This window comes from Budorcas taxicolor, chromosome 10 (genome assembly GCF_023091745.1).
Source record: "Budorcas taxicolor isolate Tak-1 chromosome 10, Takin1.1, whole genome shotgun sequence".
Taxonomy (NCBI): Eukaryota; Metazoa; Chordata; class Mammalia; order Artiodactyla; family Bovidae; genus Budorcas; species Budorcas taxicolor.
Window position 1 is genome coordinate 87,402,819 of NC_068919.1, and position 20,817 is coordinate 87,423,635.

Sequence of the window (20,817 nt, forward strand, 5' to 3'; positions counted from 1 at the left end):
TATCACGCTGGAGACCCCATACATACATCCTAGAGGAGTTTTCTGGTGGTTCTGCACATCCCGTGGTGTTAACCCACGACTGAGCATTCATTCATTCATTCAATCAATCACTGACTTATTCATGGATGTTTAAGTACCAACCAGGTTCTAGGGATTCTGCTTGGTGTAGGCATACAACAGTGAGTGTCAGCAGATACATAACTCTCCAGACAGGGTAGAGGGGAATGGACAGAGAGCCATAAGGCACATCAAGCTGTATAAGGGAGTTTGCTAGAGTTGGGGTACCCGGGCAGGCTTCTGTGATCTGACAGATGAAGAGATGTCCCCTGGACATAGTGGGCTGCTTTTGTCGACGTTGGGAACAGAAGTGCCCTGAGGTAAAAGGAAGCTGTGATGCTCTGGAAACCCAGAGAAGGCCAGTGATCTGGGAGCCAGGGCGAAGGGGCACCTCGTGGGTCCCTGTGGACAAATACGAGCTCTAAGCATGGCTCTTTATTGAAACACAGACTTGCTTTCAGTGTAACTCAGTCCTAGGCCTGCAGCAACCAGTTCCCCTTCCTAGGGGAGAGTGAGGCTGGAGACAGACATGCCCTTTGAAAGAGGCCGCTAGGAGGCCCTGCCCTGGGTGTCTGAAAGGAGGAGCGGAGGGCTGGTGGGCGAGCTGACACTGAGTGCTGCAGGCTTGGAGGATAAACACCACCCGGAATAGGTTGTTGCCCACTGCTGCCTCTAAATCCCTCAGGCTCACAGTGAGACGACTGCGTGTTCAAGGCAAACATTGATTCAGCTGCTGGTGGGAAGGGGTTCTGGAGTGGAGGGGGAGACACGGGGAGGAGAAACCTGGCAGGGGATGGGAGTTGTGGGAGGCCCACTCAAGGGTTAATCCCTCCTGCCTGTGTCTCTGCCCCTCTCTGCTGGCAGGCTGTATTTATAGACAGGATAATTGCAGAGGCTTTGAAAGGAGCACACTGGAAGAGAGGGGCTGGTGGGTGGGGGTGGGGAGGTCCCACCTGCTTCTGGGAGCTGCCCCTCCCACAGCCTCCCTTTCTTCCTTCTTAAGGGACCCAGCTTGGGCAAACAGGGTTGCCCACCGACTCCCTATACTCCACCCCACCCCACTAGCTGTGTTTTCACAAGATGTTTAAATGCCTCACATTTAATCCCCCCAAACTGGGGGTGAGAGCAGTCATTTTCCTCCAGCTCCTTGGTAAGATCTTTCCTGAGCACCTTAGCTAAGGGGCCCTACACCTGAACCCCCACCAGCCATCCTCTAGAACCTCACCGTGTTTTTACTTCTTTCCTAGCACTGATCATAATCACACAGTTATCTTATTATTATTATTATTTTCACTTGTTTTTAGTGTCTGCTTTGTCCACCTGATTCGAAAAACTGATTCATTAGAAAAGACCCTGATGCTGGGAAGGACTGAAGACGGGAGGAAAAGGGGATGACAGAGAATGAGATGGTTGGGTGGCATCACTGACTCAATGGACATGAATGAGTCTCAGTAAACTCTGGGAGTTGGTGATGGACAGGGAGGCCTGGCGTGCTGTAGTCCATGGGGTTGCAAAGAGTCGGATGTAGCTGAAGTGTCTGCTTCATCTATCTTGTTTGCTGAATTGCCTGGCCTAGGATAGGTGCTCAAGAAATATTTGTTGAATAAATGAATGCTTATTTAACAGAATAGGAAACTGAGGCTTAGAGTGGTGAAGGAATTCTCTGGGTCACGTGAGATGTAAAGTAACTTAGCTGAAATTAGCTTTCATTCTGCTCATCTTAGGGATTCCCTGATGACTCAGCAGTAAGGAATCTGCCTGCAATGCAAGAGACGTGGGTTCAAATCCTGGGTTAGGAAGATCCCATAGAGTAGGAAATGGCAACCCACTCCAGTAGTCTTGCCTGGAGAAGCCCATGGACAGAGGACCCCATGGCGGGCTACAGTCCATGGGATCGACTGAGCAACTAAACCACCACCACCACTTGCTCGTCTTCAGAGCTTAAGGTCCTGCCAGTGGAATCTCAAACACAGGGCCCAGGCTACTAAGGTGAGTGAGTGACAAGGGTGCAGGTGTGTGTGTGTGTGTACACCCTGGCTGAAGGGGCCGATGCTGTTTAGTTGTGGCTAATTGTTGCTGGATCTTCCAATTTTTAGAACGAGCCAGAAATCTGGATTTTTATGTGAAATGTGCTGGAGTTTAAATGCTGGCCACAAACCCATATTTAAGACACACACCACCCAGAGGATGGCCAAGCCTAACACAGCTGAGAGCTGGATGGGGCCCGTGGTCTGCAATCTCTGTTCTCAACTCACCGGCCTTGTGTTGAAAAGCAGCATGAATAATGCTCATCCCTTTTATGGACACTGTACATTGGGCATTTCGTAGCCTTTCTTTACCTGATGTTTCATTGAACAGTCACAGTGTTTCAGGAGAGAGGTCGGGGAGACTGCTGTACCCGTTTTAGGGATTAGCACACAGGGACCTGGGGGGACTCTTATGAAGCCACAGGGAAGTGGTAGTGAGTTCTCACTCTTGGGCTCTTTCCCGTCTAGCCCAGTGTTGTCTGTCCTGCTGAGGACCTCCTCTCCCCGTGGCTTTCATTTCTCCTTCTTGACTTGAGATATAGGAGAGAGGCTCTGTGTGGTGAATGGGGGTGAAGAAATCCCACGCTGTGCCTCCCGCAGGTCTGGGGTACCCCCAACAGGATTTACTGCCAGCTCCGTGGAGAGTCAGAGAAGGCAATGGCACCCCACTCCAGTGCTCTTGCCTGGAAAATTCCATGGACAGAGGAGCCTGGTAGGCTGCAGTCCATGGGGTCACTAGGAGTCCGACACGACTGAGCGACTTCACTTTCACTTTTCACTTTCATGCATTGGAGAAGGAAATGGTAACCCACTCCAGTGTTCTAGCCTGGAGAATCCCAGGGATGAGGGTGCCCAGTGGGCTGCTGTCTATGGGGTCACACAGTCGAACACAACTGAAGCAACTTAGCAGCAGCAGCAGCAGCAGCCGTGGAGAATGGCCTGTGCTGCTGCTTGTTTGGAGAGGCAGTTTTCAAAATATTGTCAGTCTGAGCAATGATACAGCTCCATCAGCATACTCTAATTCTGATGAGGCCTTAACAGTCGTCAGTGAGCCCAGCAAGAGAAGGGGGACCCTTGGCTGGTCTGCAAACTCCGGTATGGTGCCGTGTTTCCGGTATTCAGCTCTGGGCCGCCCCAAGAGTGGAAGAGCACCAATTGACTGTTGAAAGAATGAATGAATGAATCCCCAAGTGCCCATGTGGTGGGCTGGGGGTGAGGAGGGGAATGGGACCTCTAATTACACTGTTTTAGCCATGGCTAGCTCTCATTGTGCACCTACATATTCCAGATACTGCTGTAAGCCTTTTCCATGTCTGTGGGGATAATCTGTAAATCTAGAAGGGTGACTGCCCTCGGTAAGTGCTGGGAACATGTTACCCATCAATGTTTCTTGTCATCTTCACAGCAGCAGGGAGACATTATCATCCTGGTTTCTACATGAGGGAGGCCAAGTCACAGAAAGGCCAAGCGACTTTGTCTAGGAAACCCAACCAGCAGTGGTGCACCCAAGACTTGAGCCCCCAGCTGGTAGCCCCAAGCTCAGACTCCCATCCACCCAGGAATTGCAGAGCAGGGCGATTGCTAGAGAGACCGGAGGAGATCAGAGAAGTGGGGAAGGGTATCCCAAGAGTCAAGAAATGTGTATGTGTGTGTGTGTGTGTGTGTGTGTGTGTGTGAACCAGGCATGTGGGAAAAGGCAGCGAGTGGGGCAGAAAAAAGGGCAAGTGTGAGTCGAATCAGAACCTGGTTCACGGCCCCCCTCCAGGCTGCCACCTTTCCTGCGTGAACATGATGGAAGCTGACAGATCCAGGATTAATCTAAAGGCTTCAGTTCTCTGAGTACCAGGTGGAAATTTGCCTCCAGCCCAGCCAGAGTGTGATTTGTAAGCGGGCCTTGACCTTGGCTGCCAGCCAGGCTTCATACCCCCCTCCATACTTCTCCATGGAGGCTGCAAGGGCCAGGGGCCGCCTGCTGAGACAGGTCAAGAGGGTTTAAAAACAAGCAAGAAACAAGAGAATGGATCAATTTTTCTCAGTGAACTTAACGCTCTGTGAAGGAAGCCTATAATTACATGAACATACGAGTGTAGGGGGAGACCCATAGCTGCCTGTCTGCGTGTGTCTCTCACTGTGTTCTCCCCATGGGTGGTCTGGAACCTTTTTCAGTATATGTCCCTATGGCTCATTTGGGTGAGGAAGGTGAGAAAAGGCAGGTGCATTCCAGTTCTTTTTGCTCACGGCCCGTAGCAGGAGAAACCTCTGATGTCATCACATAGTGCACAAACACAAACAGTGGCGCCGTCTCCGCAGCCCCCGAGGGGCCAGTCCTGGGATCCAGGGCTGCTGGGGGGTCTGGTTGGGGCCACAGCAAAGCCCGGCCCTCACCTTCAAGGAGGCTGAACTGATGCAGTCGTATCAGGAGATGAGTTGGAGAGAGTGGTGCTTTGAGCCTTCTCCTGGAGCAAGCCAGGCCAACTAAATCTGGGAAGGCGCTTAACATGGGATCAGGGTAGGTTAACTTCAGTTCTCCTCGTCTGATGGTCTAAGGTGACTGTGACTAAGTTTTGGCCAATGAGCTGCAACAGTAAGACTTTTTTTTTTTTTTTTTTTTTTATTTTTATTTTTTTTTAATTTTAAAATCTTTAATTCTTACATGTGTAACAGTAAGACTTTTGAGGGCTTCTGGGAAAGGTGTTTCCTTCCTGATAAGTGAGACGTATGGAAGGAAAAAGCCATTTGCGCTGCTCTCTTTTTAAAAGAAATTATTGTTTATATATTTTAAAGATTATTGTGCATTTATAATTATTTCAAAGTATTGGCTATAATTCCCCATGTTGTACAAAGTATCCTTGGATTGCAGGTTATTGAGGTGCCTATTGCTGGTACCTCTTAATCCCCTTCCCCTATGTTGCCCCTCCCCCCTCCCCTCCACCCCCCCACTCCTGGTAACCACTGGTCTGTTTTCTATACCTGTGAGTCTGCTTCTTTTATTGTTAAATCCACTAGTTTGTTGCATTTAAAAAATTCCACACGTAAGTGACTTATTTCACTTAGCATAGCCCTCAAAGTCTATCTGTGTTGCTGCAGATGGCAAAATTTCATTCTTGTTTTCATGCTGAGTAGTAGTATTCCATTGTCTGTGTGTTTGTATCACATCTTTTTTTATCCAATCATCAGTTGAGGGACGTGTAGGTTGCTTCCGTATCCTGACAATTGTAAATAATGCTACTGTGAACATTGGGGTGCATGTAACATTTCAAATTAGTGGTTTTGGTTTTTGGGGGATATATAACCAGGAGTGGAATTGCTGGGTCATATGATATTTCTAATTTTAGCCTTTTGAGAAACATCTGTATTGTTTTTCATAATGGCGGTCCTAATTTATCTTCCCATCAACAATATATGAGGGTTCCCGTTTATCCACATCCTTGTCAACATAGGTTATTTGTGTTCTTTTTGATGATATCTATTCTGAAAAGTGTGAGATGATACCTCATTGTGGTTTTGATTTGCATTTCCCTGATAATTAGCGACACTGGGCATATTTTCATAGGCCTGTTTTCCATCTGCATTTCCTCTTTGAAAAAATTCAATTCTTCTGTCCATTTTTTGATCAGGCTTTTTTTTTTTTTAATGTTGAGTTTATGAGCTGTTTATGCTGCTGCTCTCTTTCTTGAATAGTGTTTTGGACACCACTGTGTGATGATAAGATGGTTGGAATATGGCAGCCATGGTACAATTAATGAGGGGAATGCAATATTAATATAAGGAGAATGGCAGAGGATTGATGGAACTAGGTCCCAAAGATGTGGACAAGCTGGGGTACTTACCCTGGAACCACCTACCTCTACTTATCTGCTGCTGCTGCTGCTAAGTCGCTTCAGTCATGTCCGACTCTGTGCGATCCCATAGACCGCAGCCCACCAGGCTCCCCCGTCCCTGGGATTCTCCAGGCAAGAACACTGGATTGGGTTGCCATTTCCTTCTCCAATGCATGAAAGTGAAAAGTGAAAGTGAAATCACTGTCGTGTCTGACTCTTAGCGACCCCATGGACTGCAGCCTACCAGGCTCCTCTGTCCATGGGATTTTCCAGGCAAGAGTACTGGAGTGGGGTGCCATTGCCTTCTCAGCTACTCCTTATATAGGAAGTAATATTTGTCTCTATAGTTTAAGCCACTGTTGGTCATATTGCTTCTCTTGCAGCTGAAGTAATCTGAACTGATTTAGAAACATAAACTGGGGGGCTGTGTTTCTGAGTTTTAGGAGGTCCAGACTTTTGACCCGTGTCCTAGAAACAATGTTGGTGATTCCAAACAATGGGTTGGCTTGCATCTTACTTCTTTTGTGTGACGGAAGTTAGTGTGACCCCTCATAGCATTGGCTCGGGGTGCCTATTCCGTGGTGTGTTTTGCTCTATTTGATTTCCTTGCTGCTTTTCCATTTCATACGAAAAATATCAAATCACTTTGAATTCCCTCACTTTGAGGGAATTTCAGTTTCATTTTAAATAAAGTTGCCCTGGCTGAGTGTATTGGAAGAACTTCACATAAGGACCAAAGTACCCCAGGTTGATGGCGGAAAGAGGACTTACAAATAATTAACATTAAGTGCAAGCCTATATGCTTGACATAAAAAACTGAATTCTGGAACTCATTTTTATTTCATTGATTTATATATTTATAGTTATGGCAGTTCCATACTGTCTTAATTACTATAGTTTTGAAATAACGTTTGAAATTGGGAAGTACAAGTCCTTCCACTTAGTTCTTTTGCAGGATCATTTTGGCTATTCTGGATCCCTTGAATTTCCATATGAATTTTAGGATGAGTTTGTCAATTTCTGCAAAAAGGCAGTAGAGATTTTGATATATAAAATCAATACATACTTTCAAGGTTCACTGCCATCTTACCAATATTAATCTTCTGATCCATAAACATGGGATGGTTTTCTATTTTTTATGTCTTTGATTTCAACAGTGTTTTGTAGTTTTCAGAATATAAGCTTGCACTTCTTTTGTTAAGTTTATTCCAAAGTATTTAATTCTCTTTGCTTTTGTTAGTAAATCGTGTTGTTGTTAGTTTCAGTTTAGATTGTTCATTGCAAGTATATAGTAATGCAATTGATATTTGTATATTGATCTTACAGTCTTGCTGAACTCAGTTTTTCTAAGTAATTCTTTATGGGACAAATATTTTTTTCTCTTCTTACTTCTACTTGCTGTTGATCTCCAGCCTTATCTCCGTAAGGGCTGTTTTTTTTTTTTTTTTTTTTTCTAATTTTAATATAAGTAGGCAGAATATTTGAAAAACATGTAAACCTGGTGAGACTAGACATTTGTCCCTTTTTTTTTTATTAGTTTCACTTTTGCTATGATTCTGAGATATGGAGCAAGATGGGGAATAACCTTAGGTATTTGGGGTTCAGAAAAAGCCATGTCAGTGTATCTGTCACTGATACTGGTTGCCCAGGTGAAGGGGTGCCAGCAGCTTGCCCTGAGAGGCTCTCTCCTGTGTCGGTGTGGCTGGGAGTGAGGAACACAGCTGCCACCCAGCTCTCAATGTTTGTATCAACTAGTGTTGCATGTCTGCTATAAGTTTGGCACTTATATTCATGACTCCTTAAAATGTTCTGGATGGTAGATGACGATAGCTCTGTTTTACAGGCAACAAAATCAAGTCTCAGGGAAGGTCAAGAACTTTCCCGGTTCAGTTCAGTTCGGTCTCTCAGTTGTGTCTGACTCTTTGTGACCCCGTGGACTGCAGCACACCAGGCCTCCCTGTCCATCACCAACTAGCGGAGCTTGCTCAAACTCATGTCCATCGAGTTGATGATGGACAAAATCAAAAGCTGAGAACTGGCTTCTTTGACTTCCAAACCTGCCTTCTTGCTGCGGAGCCGCTCAGCCTCTCAAGCCCTGGGTTGGGGAGGTTTGCTCTGTTCTACCTCCTGCAGCTGGTGCCTCCCAATTGTCCTCTGAAAATTCTCTGCAGGCAGGATGCATGTGTGCATGGTGCTCCTTGATCTGCCTTCTAGCACCTTTTTGCAAAGCATCTTTAACTCAGCTCTTGCCCTGATAGCCAGTGCTTTCTGTCTTATTCAGCACTTTCCTGGGAGCTGGGAGAGCAGGGATGGGAAAGGTGAAACACACTCCCTCCTGCTCTCAAAGTTCTACCATCAATTCTCTACATAGTTTGGCAGGTGAGCATTCTCCTTTGTGTTTGAGCAAACTGGCCTGTTGGATTCAGTTTTGTAAACAGGAGAAGCCCATGGCCATCCCGCCAAGACCTGGGCGTGGCTGGTAATACGTGGCCACCTAGAAATGCAGCTGGGACATAGTTGGGTCTCAGACACATCTGTTGAATGAATTCTGGTCCTTGTCCAGCACTAGGATTACAAGGAGATGAAACCTGTTAACAATTTTCAAAATGAGAGGCAGTCCTATTTGAATATGTGGTAGAACTCTGTTATAGTAGGTCCCACCTTCATAAACTCATCTGTCTGTTGAGTGAACAAATGATTTATTGCTTTCTGAAGTGGTGACAGGGACAGACCAGCCAGTGAGTCTGGTATTCAGAGAATTCAGAATTTAGAGGGGGAAAGTGAAGTCGCTCAGACTCTTTGCGACCCCATATACTGTAGCCCACCAGGCTCCTCCGTCCATGGAATTTTCCAGCCAAGAGCACTGGAGTGGACTGCCATTTCCTTCTCCAGGGGGTCTTCTTGACCCAGGGATCAAACCTGGGTCTCCTACATTGCAGGCAGACGCAGTACCATCTGAGCCAACAGGGAGGCTCTTAGAGGGGGAAAACGGACAGAAAGTAAGCAGTTTGTCGCAGGTACCCAATCCTGGGCACTGTCATCTTCTGTCACCATGTGGCTTTTCTTGACTAAACCGAAGTCTTGCCTGCTTTCTCCTCTCCTCAGCTCTCTCTGTTACCTCCTCACTCCTGGCCACCCTTCTCTCCTCAACCCTGGGCGTAAGTTTACCCTTCTTCCTGCAGCAGGAGCTCCAGGCAAACATTCCGCACAAGGCTCTTGTTCATCTTTGTCCACAAGTCACTCCCCTGCCTGTCTCCACCCATAAATTCTGGTGGAGCTTCCCTTGGTCAGAATGGGCTCTACAGGGCACTTTTACCACCGGAAGGGTAGTTCTGGGGGGAGATTGCCATAGAAAAGTATAATTTTGTCAAATGTATTTATTTACTTATTGCCTGCGCTGTGTCCTCATTGCTGTGCAAGGGCTGTTCTCTAGTTGTGGTTAGTCGGGGCGGGGCTCCTCTCCAGCTGTGCACATGGGCTGGGGTTCTCATTGCAGAGGCTTCTCTTGTTGTGGAGCCTGAGCTCTCCGGTGTGCAGGCTTCAGTAATTGCAACACTCTGGCTCTAGAGTGCTGGCTGAGTAGTTGCCCTGTGGCTGGCTTTAGTTGCCCTGTGGCATGTGAGATCCTCCTGGACCAGGGATCAAACCTATGCTCCCTGAATTGGCAGACAGATTCTTAATCACTGGACCACCGGGGAAGTCCTGAAAAGTACCATTTTAGGCTTAATTCTTCCTGAGTAAATTGCATGTGACTGAGTTCCTGTCCCTGGTCAGGGAAGCCTGGCGTACTGCAGTCCATGGGGTTGCAGAGTCGGACACGACTGAGTGACTCAACTGACTGAACTGAACTGAGCTCCTGGCCCTGGAGGGAAACATTGTTAATGCTTATTTTCGTCACTGACCCTTCACTGAATGTGTCTTTAAGGACATTTGGTGGGTCAGATACAGGGCCAGGGGCTGGAGATGTGTGTGATCAGTTCCCCTCCATTCTTGAACTTTTGGGGAGATGGGAAGTGCTATCAAATAATAGTTGATAGGACATGGAATCGTAGAATCTTAAGATTAGGAGGGACCTTATCATTTATTCTAATACTTTTCAAACTTCTTTGATCATGACAAACAATTTAAAATTTTATGTTTTTTACATATCCCAGTATACATGCATATACTTGTTAGGATGCCGTGGACTGTAGCCTACCAGGCTTCTCCGTCCATGGGATTCTCCAGGCAAGAATACTGGAGTGGGTTGCCATTTCCTTCTCCAGATTAAATAAATGTATAACAAATGTTGTACAAGGTCAAATTACACTTAATATGCCTACATTTTCTATTTTATTTCATTTAAAAATACTGACCCTACAACTCACAAAATTCATTTTTATGACTCAATATCACAATATAAAGTTTCAAACTTCAGTTTGAAAAGTACTAATCTAACAGTAACCTGGAGCTTATGCTTTATCCAGTTGTCAAGTACTTGTCTAGCCTTCGTGGGATTTCTCTGGTGAGCAGGAATTCAGTACTAACCTAGGAGGTCAATTCTATCTTTGAACACTTTTGTCTGTTTAAAAGTTTTCTTCTGACTTTAGTCTTCCACATACCACTCATTCTTTTTTCTAATTTTTAAAATTTTTATTTGGTGGATAATTGCTTTACAATGTTGTGTTGGGTTCTGCCATACAACAATGTGAATCAGCCATGAGTATACATATGTCCCCCTTCCTCTTAAACCTCCTTCCCACCCCATCCCACCCCTCTAGGTTGTCACAGAGCAGCATTAACATGTATACATTTCCATATGTAAAATAGATAGCTAGTGGGAAGTTGCTTTATAACGACTCATTCATATTCCATGTAAAATCCCCCTAGAACAGTGACTGTGCTCTCTTGCATTTCTTGGTCTTTTATAATGTTGTAACTCTGGATCAGTAGTGTGCTTGAGTCAGTGTGCACCAGCTTATGATAGCCAATTTCCAAATTTTAGATTTGTGAATCAATTATTAACATCTTGATTAAATATTAAATTCAATGACTTACAGATTTATTAAAACTAAAGGAAAGAACTCATCACTTTATTTTACTACATCTGACTCTTACTATGCTCTTGAAGTTGTGTCTATTGAACTTGTATGGTAGAAAGACCATACTGCTGCTGCTGCTGCTAAGTTGCTTCAGTCGTGTCCGATTCTGTGCGACCCCATGGACGGCAGCCCACCAGGCTCCGCCGTCCCTGGGATTCTCCAGGCAAGAACACTGGAGTGGGTTGCCATTTCCTTCTCCAATGCATGAAAGTGAAAAGTGCAAGTGAAGTCACTCAGCCGTGTCCAGCTCTTCGTGACCCCATGGACTGCAGCCTCCCAGGCTCCTCTGTCCATGGGATTTTCCAGGCAAGAGTACTGGAGTGAGGTGCCATTGCCTTCTCTGGAAAGACCATACAATGGAATGCTATTGCCCATCTCTTCCCAGCTCTGTGCTCAATGACATCACATAGGGTAGCTTGAAATCGGCCATGGTGGGGGCATTTACACCACGAAAATCGGCATATATAACAGTCCTCCACCCCCCCCAGGAAAGCCAGCTGTTAGGGACTTCCCAGCACACCACTGCTCTGCAGTACCACTTGAGTTCCTTTTCAGCTACAGCACTTGGTAGCTGTGTGACTTGAGTGAGTCAGTTAACATCTCTGTGGTGCAGTTTCTTTGCACGATGCCCATATTTCTAGGGTTGCTTTGAGGATTAAATGAATTCATGCATATGAAGTGCTTAGAACAATGCCTCTGTAGGTGTTAGCCTAGCCGTCATCTAGGCTATTTGCTGCTAAATTATTCCATCCTCCCTGGAAAGCTATGGTTTCCAAAAATCACTCAGTCTGGTCACCCTCCCATCTTGCTTTCACCTTTGACATATGGATTTATCTTCTCTTTCCAGCCAGATCACAGGGCCCCTGACATAGAGGTGGTTGCCTTTTTCTTTGCAATCTCTAGGTCCAAGCCTTGGGTTGGGTGCAGGGTGGAAGCTCAATCTCTTTGACGAATGGAAGGCCTCAGGGGCCTCTGGCTGCTCCCAGCATGGTGCCCTGCTCCCAGTGGAGGTTTCCGGGCTTGGCTAGTTGATATGAGGAGAATAAGTGTTTTGGTGGAGGCAGCCCTGAGCTGGCTAGCAGTCTCAGACAGCCCAGCTGCCATCCAGGTGGTTGGCCTATAAATCACTAGGCCTTACCCTCCCAGCAACTCGATAAAGCTGAGGTATAAACAGCATCTTGTGTCAGTGATGAAGCATCTGGCACCTCCCTCCGCTCTGGACGAGGCCTCATGGAGCTTGTTTAGGCCCTGATTCTTTCTTGCACACAGCTGCTGTGCTATTTGAAGTCGGGAGACTCTCCCACCTCACATGGTGCCTGTATTTTACCATTAGGGATTTATTTTTTGAGGGTGAACAGTGCTTTCTTTGTAAGGTTTTGTTTTAAAATGGTGGTGCCTTGGGAGAGTGGTGTCTTACTCAGCCTCTAGAATCTTAGTGTGAATGTGCTTATCAGCCACCTTGTTCCTGCTCCACTGCCATCTCTTATCAAAGAGGGCAGCAACCCCAAACATGCTGGAGGCAGCACTCCAGAGTGTTGATTCCCAAACCTGGCTGCACTTTTAGAGTCACCAGGAGATGCTTTTGCTTAATTAGAAAAATTTTAATTTGATAACTGTTGACCACCCCCCCAAAGTAAATGTCACCCATACAATCTCATTATTTAAATATATGTTTCTGTATATTAGTAAGAAACAGAAATTTCCAACTCAGCTGTTTTTTAAACTTTGGTTTCTGTTTGGCTGTGCTGGGTCTTCGCTGCTGTGAGGGTCTGTCTCTGGCTGCAGCGAGCAGGGGCTGCTCTTTTGTTGCAGGGTGTGGGTTTCTCGTTGCTGTGGCTTTTCTTGTGGAGCTCGGGCTCTAGGCTGTGCGGGCTTCAGGAGCTACAGCACGTGGGCTCTGTCGTTGCAGCTCCCGGGATCCAGAGCTCAGGGCCAGTCGTTGTGGTGCATGGACTTAGTTGCTGCTCGGCATGTGGGATCTTCCCAGACCAGGGATTGAACCCATGTCTCCAGCATTGGCGGGAGGATTCTTTAACCACTGAGCCACCAGGGAAGCCCTTCTCCCTCAACTTATCCACTTCCATCCTGGGGAGTCTTTAAAAAGCAATGATTTCCTGGGTCCTTTCTTAAACCTTAAACCTGGACTTCCCTGGTGGCTCAGACAGTAAAGTGTCTGCCTACAATGAGGGAGACCCAGGTTTGATCCCTGGGTTGGGAAGATCCCCTGGAGAAGGCAGTGGCACCCCACTCCAGTACTCTTGCCAGGGAAATCCCATGGACAGAGGATCCTGGTAGGCTACAGTCCATGGGGTCGCAAAGAGTCGGACACAACTGAGCGAATTCACTTCACTTCACTTCCTTAAACCTACAGAGATGGAATATTCTGGAGAAGCAGTCAAGAATCCTTAAAAATACTCTCGTCCAGTGACTCCTGTTGTACAGACAGGTGTGGAAAGAAGTGAAGAAGTGGATTGAGGATTCGTAGTGATAAGTACCCTATTTGATCCATTTTCATCCAGGGCTTGGTGCATAGCAGCACACAGTCAGTGCTTAATCAGTGATCTTTAAACTGCAAGAGGCTAGGAGTTGGACAGACCTGGGTTTGAGTCTAAGCTCTGCCACTTCCTGTTTACCCCAGGCGGGTGACTTCCTTTTCATCTGGGAAATCAGGATGATAATGTGCACAAGAACAGGGCCAAGGGCAGGCAGTCAGAGGACAGGGTGAGTCCCTGGTGCCCCTGTTTCAGTTACTTAGGGGCAGCCAGACGCCTTCTTCAAGCACTGGCCTTACCCTGCGGCCACAGGTCTTCCGGTACTGCCTGCAGTCTGTGTGCACAGAAAAAGCTACAGACACCGGCCCTGCTGGGATCGATCCCGTCACTGCCTGCCTGTGGCTGGATTGATCCGATACCTGCTTGATATCTGCAATTAGGAGACCGACTGAAGCTAATTTCCAGCTTGACCTGCCACCCTGCTCCCGAGGATGGTGCGGGAGGTCGCCTTCAAGGAAGGCGAGAGACTAGAGGGCGCTTGCAGAGAAAGGGGAGGGCGTTCCGCGGGGGTGGGAGTGTGTGTGTGTCTCCTGCCACCTTCACACACAAGGGAGGGAGCTGGGACCTCCTTCCCTCCCTCTTACCGTGCTGGGTTGACGCCTGCCCTTCCCAGTCCTTTTCTGTCTGGTGTCAATGGTCATCGTTTTTGCGGATGTCTTCTTGAACAGGGGGACTTTGGTGAGCTTAGGGGAGGGGCAGCACAAGCATCAGCCAGCCTTTGTGTCTGCACTGTGTGGCCTTCTTTCGCGAGAAGCGGGTAGGCTGTGTCGCTTCAGGGATTTGGTTTCCAGCTGAGATCTCTGGGAGAACTCCAGAGCCAATTCTTGGAGTGGGGAGAGGTGGAAAAGAGTGCGCTGCTCTGGGTTGCCTATTTTGGGGCTTAGTTGTTCTAGGAATTGAGGCTCTCTAAGTTTGTTTCTTTATCTGTAAAATGGGATGTGCCGAGTTGCTTGCAACCCTAAGGACTGTAGCCCACCAGGCTCCTCTGTCCATGGGATTCTCCAGGCAAGAATACTGGAGTGGGTTGCCATGGCTTCCTCCAGGGGATCTTCCCAACTCACGATTTGAACCTGTGTCTCTTATGTCTCCTGCACTGGCTGCTGCTGCTAAGTCGCTTCAGTCGTGTCTGACTGTGTGACCCCAGAGACAGCAGCCCACCAGGCTCCCCCGTCCCTGGGATTCTCCAGGCAAGAACACTGGAGTGGGTTGCCATTTCCTTCTCCAGTGCATGAAAGTGAAAATGAAAGTGAAGTCACTGAGTCATGTCCAGAGGGTTCTTTACCACTAGTAAAATGGGATAACGATATCTATTTTACAAAGGGGTAAGGATTCAGTGAGCTAACAGGAAAAGAAGCTCATACAGTCCTTGAAATATAGAAACTGCTCAGTGAAAGTGGAAGTCAAAGCCACTCAGTTGTGTCCAACTCTTTGCGACCCCATGGACTATACAGTTCATGGAATTCTCCAGGCCAGAACACTGGAGTGGGTAGCCGTTCCCTTCTCCAGGGCATTTCCCAACCTGGGGATCGAATAAATGGTAACTATTATGGGTGTTAATTTTTTCTCCGTTCCTCCTCTGTTCTGACTCTCCCCCCATTTTAAAGTATCTGCAATCATGTCATGTCTTGCAGTCTGTATGCACACTTTACGTGTGCTATTTTGCTCCCCTCCTCCACCAAGAACTGTTATTAAATCAGTGATGATTTTTATGACTAAGTTTCTCAGATCTGAGAAAATGTAGCGGCAGAGTTCTGTTTCCCAGCCCTCAGTTGGATTAAAGTGATACACAGGTTTTTTTGGCCAATAACTCTTTTTTTTAAAAGGGGAGATTGCTGCTGCTGCTGCCAAGTCGCTTCAGTCGTGTCCAGCTCTGTGCGACCGACCCCATAGACGGCAGCCAGCAAGATGTAAAACATGTGTTCATAGCTAATGAGCAAAATGAAGGTGGCGTTAAAGAAAGGGGAAGTTTTGCAGAAAATTAGGCAACTCTGTAAATCTTCTCAAGGAGCAAAGGATTTAGGAACTTCTCTGATCTGGGCATCTCCAGGACCTGTGTTTCTTGCTGCATCCTACTCACCCCCTGCCTCTTTAGAGCAGCCCGTCTCCTCCTGTGGGGTTATCTGTCCTACAGGTCCTAGTAGAGTCTGAAGGATGAGGTGTCTGCCAATTTGTGGCCAGTATCTTGGCTCCCCACACACAGGCCAGTGTATAAACACACTCAATTAAAATTTAAAAAAAATAAAGCTTAATTCCTAAGACATTAGGAAATAGCAAAATGAGGTGTAGTTCTGGCCCGTCCATTCGTAACAACCACATAGGAATTTGAAGATGTCTTAAATCTTCCCTGTTTTGTATGTGAGTGTGCATGCATGTGGGCTGTGCAATTAGGAGACCGGATGTTCCTAAGAGAATCTCCTATTGGAATCACTCCAGAGAATTAGCACCTTGCTGCCGGCATCCAGCAGCCAAAGGAAGCTTGCAAGCCTGCTGTGGGTTCCAGGTGCTAGGCTGTGAGTGGCATCCTTCTGGGGTCTTACCTTTGATGTCCTCATTTTCAGCAGGGTAGGAAGCGGACGGTGCTTTCACCAGAGTGAAGCCCTGTAGGCTGATGATGCAACTCTTACTGATTCTTCCACCACCACCTTAGCTAGGAGCTGACACTTGTTGAAGGCTTGCTGTGTAGCAAGTATTTTGTTCAACATGTAACTTGCAGTTCCTAATTTGATTCTCACAGTATTCCCATTAGAGAAAGTCTATATCATGAACAGCATTTTGCAGATGAGGAAATATAATACCAGAAGCCTTGGTTTTTGATTCCCAAGTCAGCCTGACGCCACTCGCCCGAGTTTTCTCTGTCAAGATCACTGCCTCTGGTAGCCTGGATAAGGGTGCTGAGCATGTGGGTAGATGTGCTGGGAGGGGTCTGGGGGGGTGGTCCTGAGCTGTGAGTGTTCCATCTGAGCCTGGCTCTGCCCTGGGTAGTCCCTACCTAGATTTCTCTAAGGGGTGCTCAGCACGTGACTCCAGGAAGCACCAGGCACATCTTGGTCTATGGCAAAAGACGGCACACTTGTAAAAGGCCAGATGCTATTTTTGGCTTTGCAGGCATTACAATCTCTGTTGCAGATACTCACCTCTCCTGTTGTGGTATGAAAGCTGCCACTCGTAGATGAATGGACAGGGCTGTGTGCCATTGACAAAACCAGGTGACAGGTTGTAGAGTGCTGACCTCGGGTCTGTGGCAGTCAAAGGGGTGACAGTCACAGACAACTGGGTGGAGGATGCCCCTCTGGAGGGGTTCACTGAGTGAGCCCTGCTTTTTGAAGACTGGAGAATACTTCTGAGGGGGAGAGAATGGTCAGCTGGATTGAATGAAGCTTGCGAGTGTGTGTGTGTGTTTTAGGGCTTGGAGATGGAGGCGGTGGGGAGTATGTATATATGTACTCGCATAAATCAATCACATTGCGTATTAAAACCATCCGGGCTTCATAATCCTTATGAAAACAAAAGCAAAAATGTCAGCATTGTCAGGAGGGCCTTGCAGGTGGGGAAGGATGGTGTAACTCAAGGGCTCCCCGAGTTTCAGTTGTCTTTGGTGGGAGAGGGGTTCCCTGTGGTCACTGAAACACTGATCCCAGGGACGCGCTCTTCCTCCCTTTAAAGCTTAGGTCCCAGTGCAGGCAAACATCTTCCTTAGTCCTTCTCGATGCAGCCCAAAGATGCAGAGATTCAAGATTTTGAGTGCATTCAGAGGAAGCCAAAGGAAAACAATGCAGTTAAGGCCCCAAATAACACATGCAGATTCTAACCCTACCGCAGCCAGCTTGTCCTCGTGGGTCTCCGAGTCTCTCCTTCTAATTAAGTCTTGCTTCAGGCCCAAGGGTACCCCCCTCCCTAGGTCATCCCTGGTACATAGGGTTTGTCATTACAAATGACCTACCGAGGGGACCTCATTCTCAACATCCAAAGGAGGGCTCACAGACATGAGATGCCAGTTAGCTTGACATGAATTAAAAAAAAGCATTGTAAGTAGCACAAGGGAAATATAGTACATGTAGAAAGAAAGAAAATAAAAATCAGGTGTAGTCCTTCCATCCAGGGAGGATACCGCACGTGCTGGAGCGTCGTTCGCCGTGCCCTTTCAGCAACGTGCTCCTTGTCTCTCTTGAAACCGCAAGTATAAATCCACACAACAGTGATGACCGTGCAGTAATAGAAGGGTCATTCTGTCCAAGCAGAATCAGCGCTAGGAGGTGTTCGGTGTGCGGGGACTGGAGGGGAGGGAGACAGCAGGGCCGTGCAGGGCAGTGCTTGCGGGGGGCTGTGCTTCTGCTGCTTTGTGGGTGCTTTGCAGGGGAACCGGTGAGGAGGGGGTGGGCTGGGCGTGCACAGCTGTCTGAGGGGCCCTCGCCTTCTCTTCCCTTGGAAGGGAGGCAGCAACTGTGCTGCCAATGGAGATGGGTTCGGGGTGGGCACTGGGGCCGCCTTCTCATTCTCTGCAGCTGCCCGTCCACCCTGGTCAATGATGCTTGTCCATCACTGCTGAGAGCCAAGTCCAGCCATGTGCAAGGGGAACATCTGTTCCCGAGGCTGCAGGGCCCTGCAGTCCTGAAGCCAGAGTGACCGCAGGAGCCGAGCATGGGATCAGTAGTAGTGTGCGTGCCGTGGGCGTGGAGAGCAGGTGCTGAGGGTGCCACGTGGAGGGCACGCTGGCTGGTGCCATTGAGGGCCCTGCCTCTTACCCTCTCGGCAGCTGGCATAACCGACCCACTGGATGCTGGGGCTCATGGGTCCCCTGGGGCAGGGTCTGGCGGAGGGATGTCGGCACTGGCTCTCCTTGGGAGCTGAGCAGGCGGTGGGTAGAAAGTGGAGCGTAGAAGGTGTTTGTCTCCTGATCTCTGTGCCACTCGGCGTCGGTGGTGGAACAGAGGATGAGTTTCTCCTGGTGCTGCATTATGAGGGCTTTATGGACACAGCCTCAGAGACCAGGTGTTCACAGCACGACCTGCTTCCGTCTCTTTCATTAGTTCTGCCTCCAGTGCCGCACGGACAGCACAGGGGATGAGAACCTGTGCTCTGGAGTTGAACTAAAGTGGGTTCAAACACAAGCTCCTGTGTGCACTGGCCGTGTGACCTTGCGCAAGAGATGAAATCTCTCTGTGCCTGTTTCCAGCTTTGAGGACGAGGATAACAATGCCTGGTTTGGGATGTGCAGGAAGGGTAGGTGGAATTAATCACCCAGCTGCATCTGCAGCTGCCAGTAGGGTATGCATTGATTGCTTCCTTTCTCTCTTGATTTTGTTCATATCTACAGACTCTTTGAGGTACCCAGGGCATCTGCCATTCAGGAAATGATCAAGGTCAGTGGCTTTAAGCTCCCTGGTTGATCTGGTGATGGCCATCTGGTTACTACCACTCACTGTTAACCCTGGTGGCCTATTTCTCAGGCCTTAAGGGTATGAGAGTGCTGGAAGGTCACGTGGATGGCCATGACCTGTTTCCCTTCCTGCTGCTTGACTTTACCTGTTACCCGGGACCTCAGCCCTGTAGAGTCCCGCCATGCTTGACGGGAGTGGCTGGGGGCAGGGGTCTTGATCTGTGGTGTCAGAGCTGGTCTGCAGTCTCAGAGCTCTGTGGCTGTTTCTGGTTCCCCTGAGTCCACAGGCTCCCTCACCAGGCTCCCCCACTGTTTGCTGGTGGATGCCACCACCTTCCCAAGGTCTCTCTCCAGGGCTGTCCATCCTTTCTCTGAAAGTTCTTGGGCCATCAAGGCTGTCCCCTCTCTGCTGAAGCATGCCTTGGTGGGAGTAGGGTAAGTAAGTAAGTGTTAGTCACTCAATTGTGCCTGACTCTTTGCGACCCCATGGACTGCAGCCCACCAGACTCTTCTGTCCATGAGATTTTCCAAGCAAGGATACTGGAGTGGGTTGCCATTTCTTTCTCCAGGGGGTCTTCCTGACCCAAGGATTGAACCCAGGTCTCCTGCACTGCAGGCAGATTCTTTACTGACTGAACTATGAGGAAAGCCTATAAGGAGTACGGTAAGAGCTGAGAATTTCTTTGGATGTAATTTTGGGGTCACCCTCAGCTGGGAGGTAGTGTCCTAAAGCCATTCTGCATCTCAGCTCTTTTCTTGAGATGTCTCTCTTCACTTTTTTATTTCCAACATCCCCACCGCCATCCCTGGACTTGAGACCTGGTCCCTTGGAGGACTGGCTGGGACTAGGTCTGAGAGCTGGACTGGATTTCATCCCTTCTTCCTGACCCTGGGCTTCTATGGATTTCAAGCTCCTCAGACCTCACAGAGAGGCTCTGGCAGGCCTGCCCCACTGGGCTCTGTGCCAGGCCCAGATGCCCCGGCTCTGGCGGGAAGGCTTCATGCCCACATGGTTATTTACCATTTGCTTGGAGACTGTCATGGGTCATCTGGCTTTCTCTTTTCCAACTCAATAATCCTGTTTCCTACAACTGTCCTCTCGTGTACTTTGTCATATTCTTGTGATCCTTTCAATTCAGCTGGGTTTTTCCTGGAGTAGGGGCTCAGTTTTGGTCCTGGAGACAGTCTGAGCCACGCTGAATAGCATCGGAGATTGCGGCATCTCCTGCATGCCTTGTGCTTTGTATTAGGCGACTTTTATGGGAATATGCCCCAGCCTGGAGGCTTCTCTGGAGTCATGGGGGTATTCCTCAGGGGCAGCAAAGCTCTTTTCATCCCTCCTCCCCACCAGCCCAGATGGCCTTCCCTTCCCAACTAGTGGTAATGCAGGCTCGTCCTGGGGATCACCCTCCCTCCTCTGAAGGCCAGTGGTCAAGGTGTGGTCTGAGGACCACCTCTAGGGTCGTCCTGGCATTCTTGTTAAAAAAGCGGAGCCCTGAGTCCTTCCTAGACTCATCATCTTTGTATCCTTTCAGCACTTTAGGCATGGCACATGGTGGGAAAATGTATAAGCTCTTCAGGGCCTTTTGTAAACATTTGAACCCCAAGGTGGGGAAAAAAATATTGGCCACAATACATAAAAAGGAAATTGCAAAATCAAAATTAATAAATGTTTAATTAAATGTCTAGAAAATACAGCTATGTCAACACATGAACCACAAGTCAATTCACACTCACGTATAAATGATAAATAATCATTTATATTTATAGTGAGAGGCTTTTAATATGCTCCTTGTGAAGTAACAGGCGTATGATGACTCCGTTCAGCTCTTTGGAATCTGAATCTGTGGGGTGGGGCCGGCATTCTGCATGTTTGTCAGGGTCGCCAGGTGACTCCCAAGA

General features: G+C 48.0%; 1 pseudogene; it reads right to left on the minus strand.

The window, feature by feature from the left end:
- Positions 1–19,099, minus strand: part of LOC128054847 (cyclin-dependent kinase 1-like) — a 45,308-nt pseudogene extending 26,209 nt beyond the window's left edge.
- Positions 19,100–20,817: the final 1,718 nt, after the last annotated feature.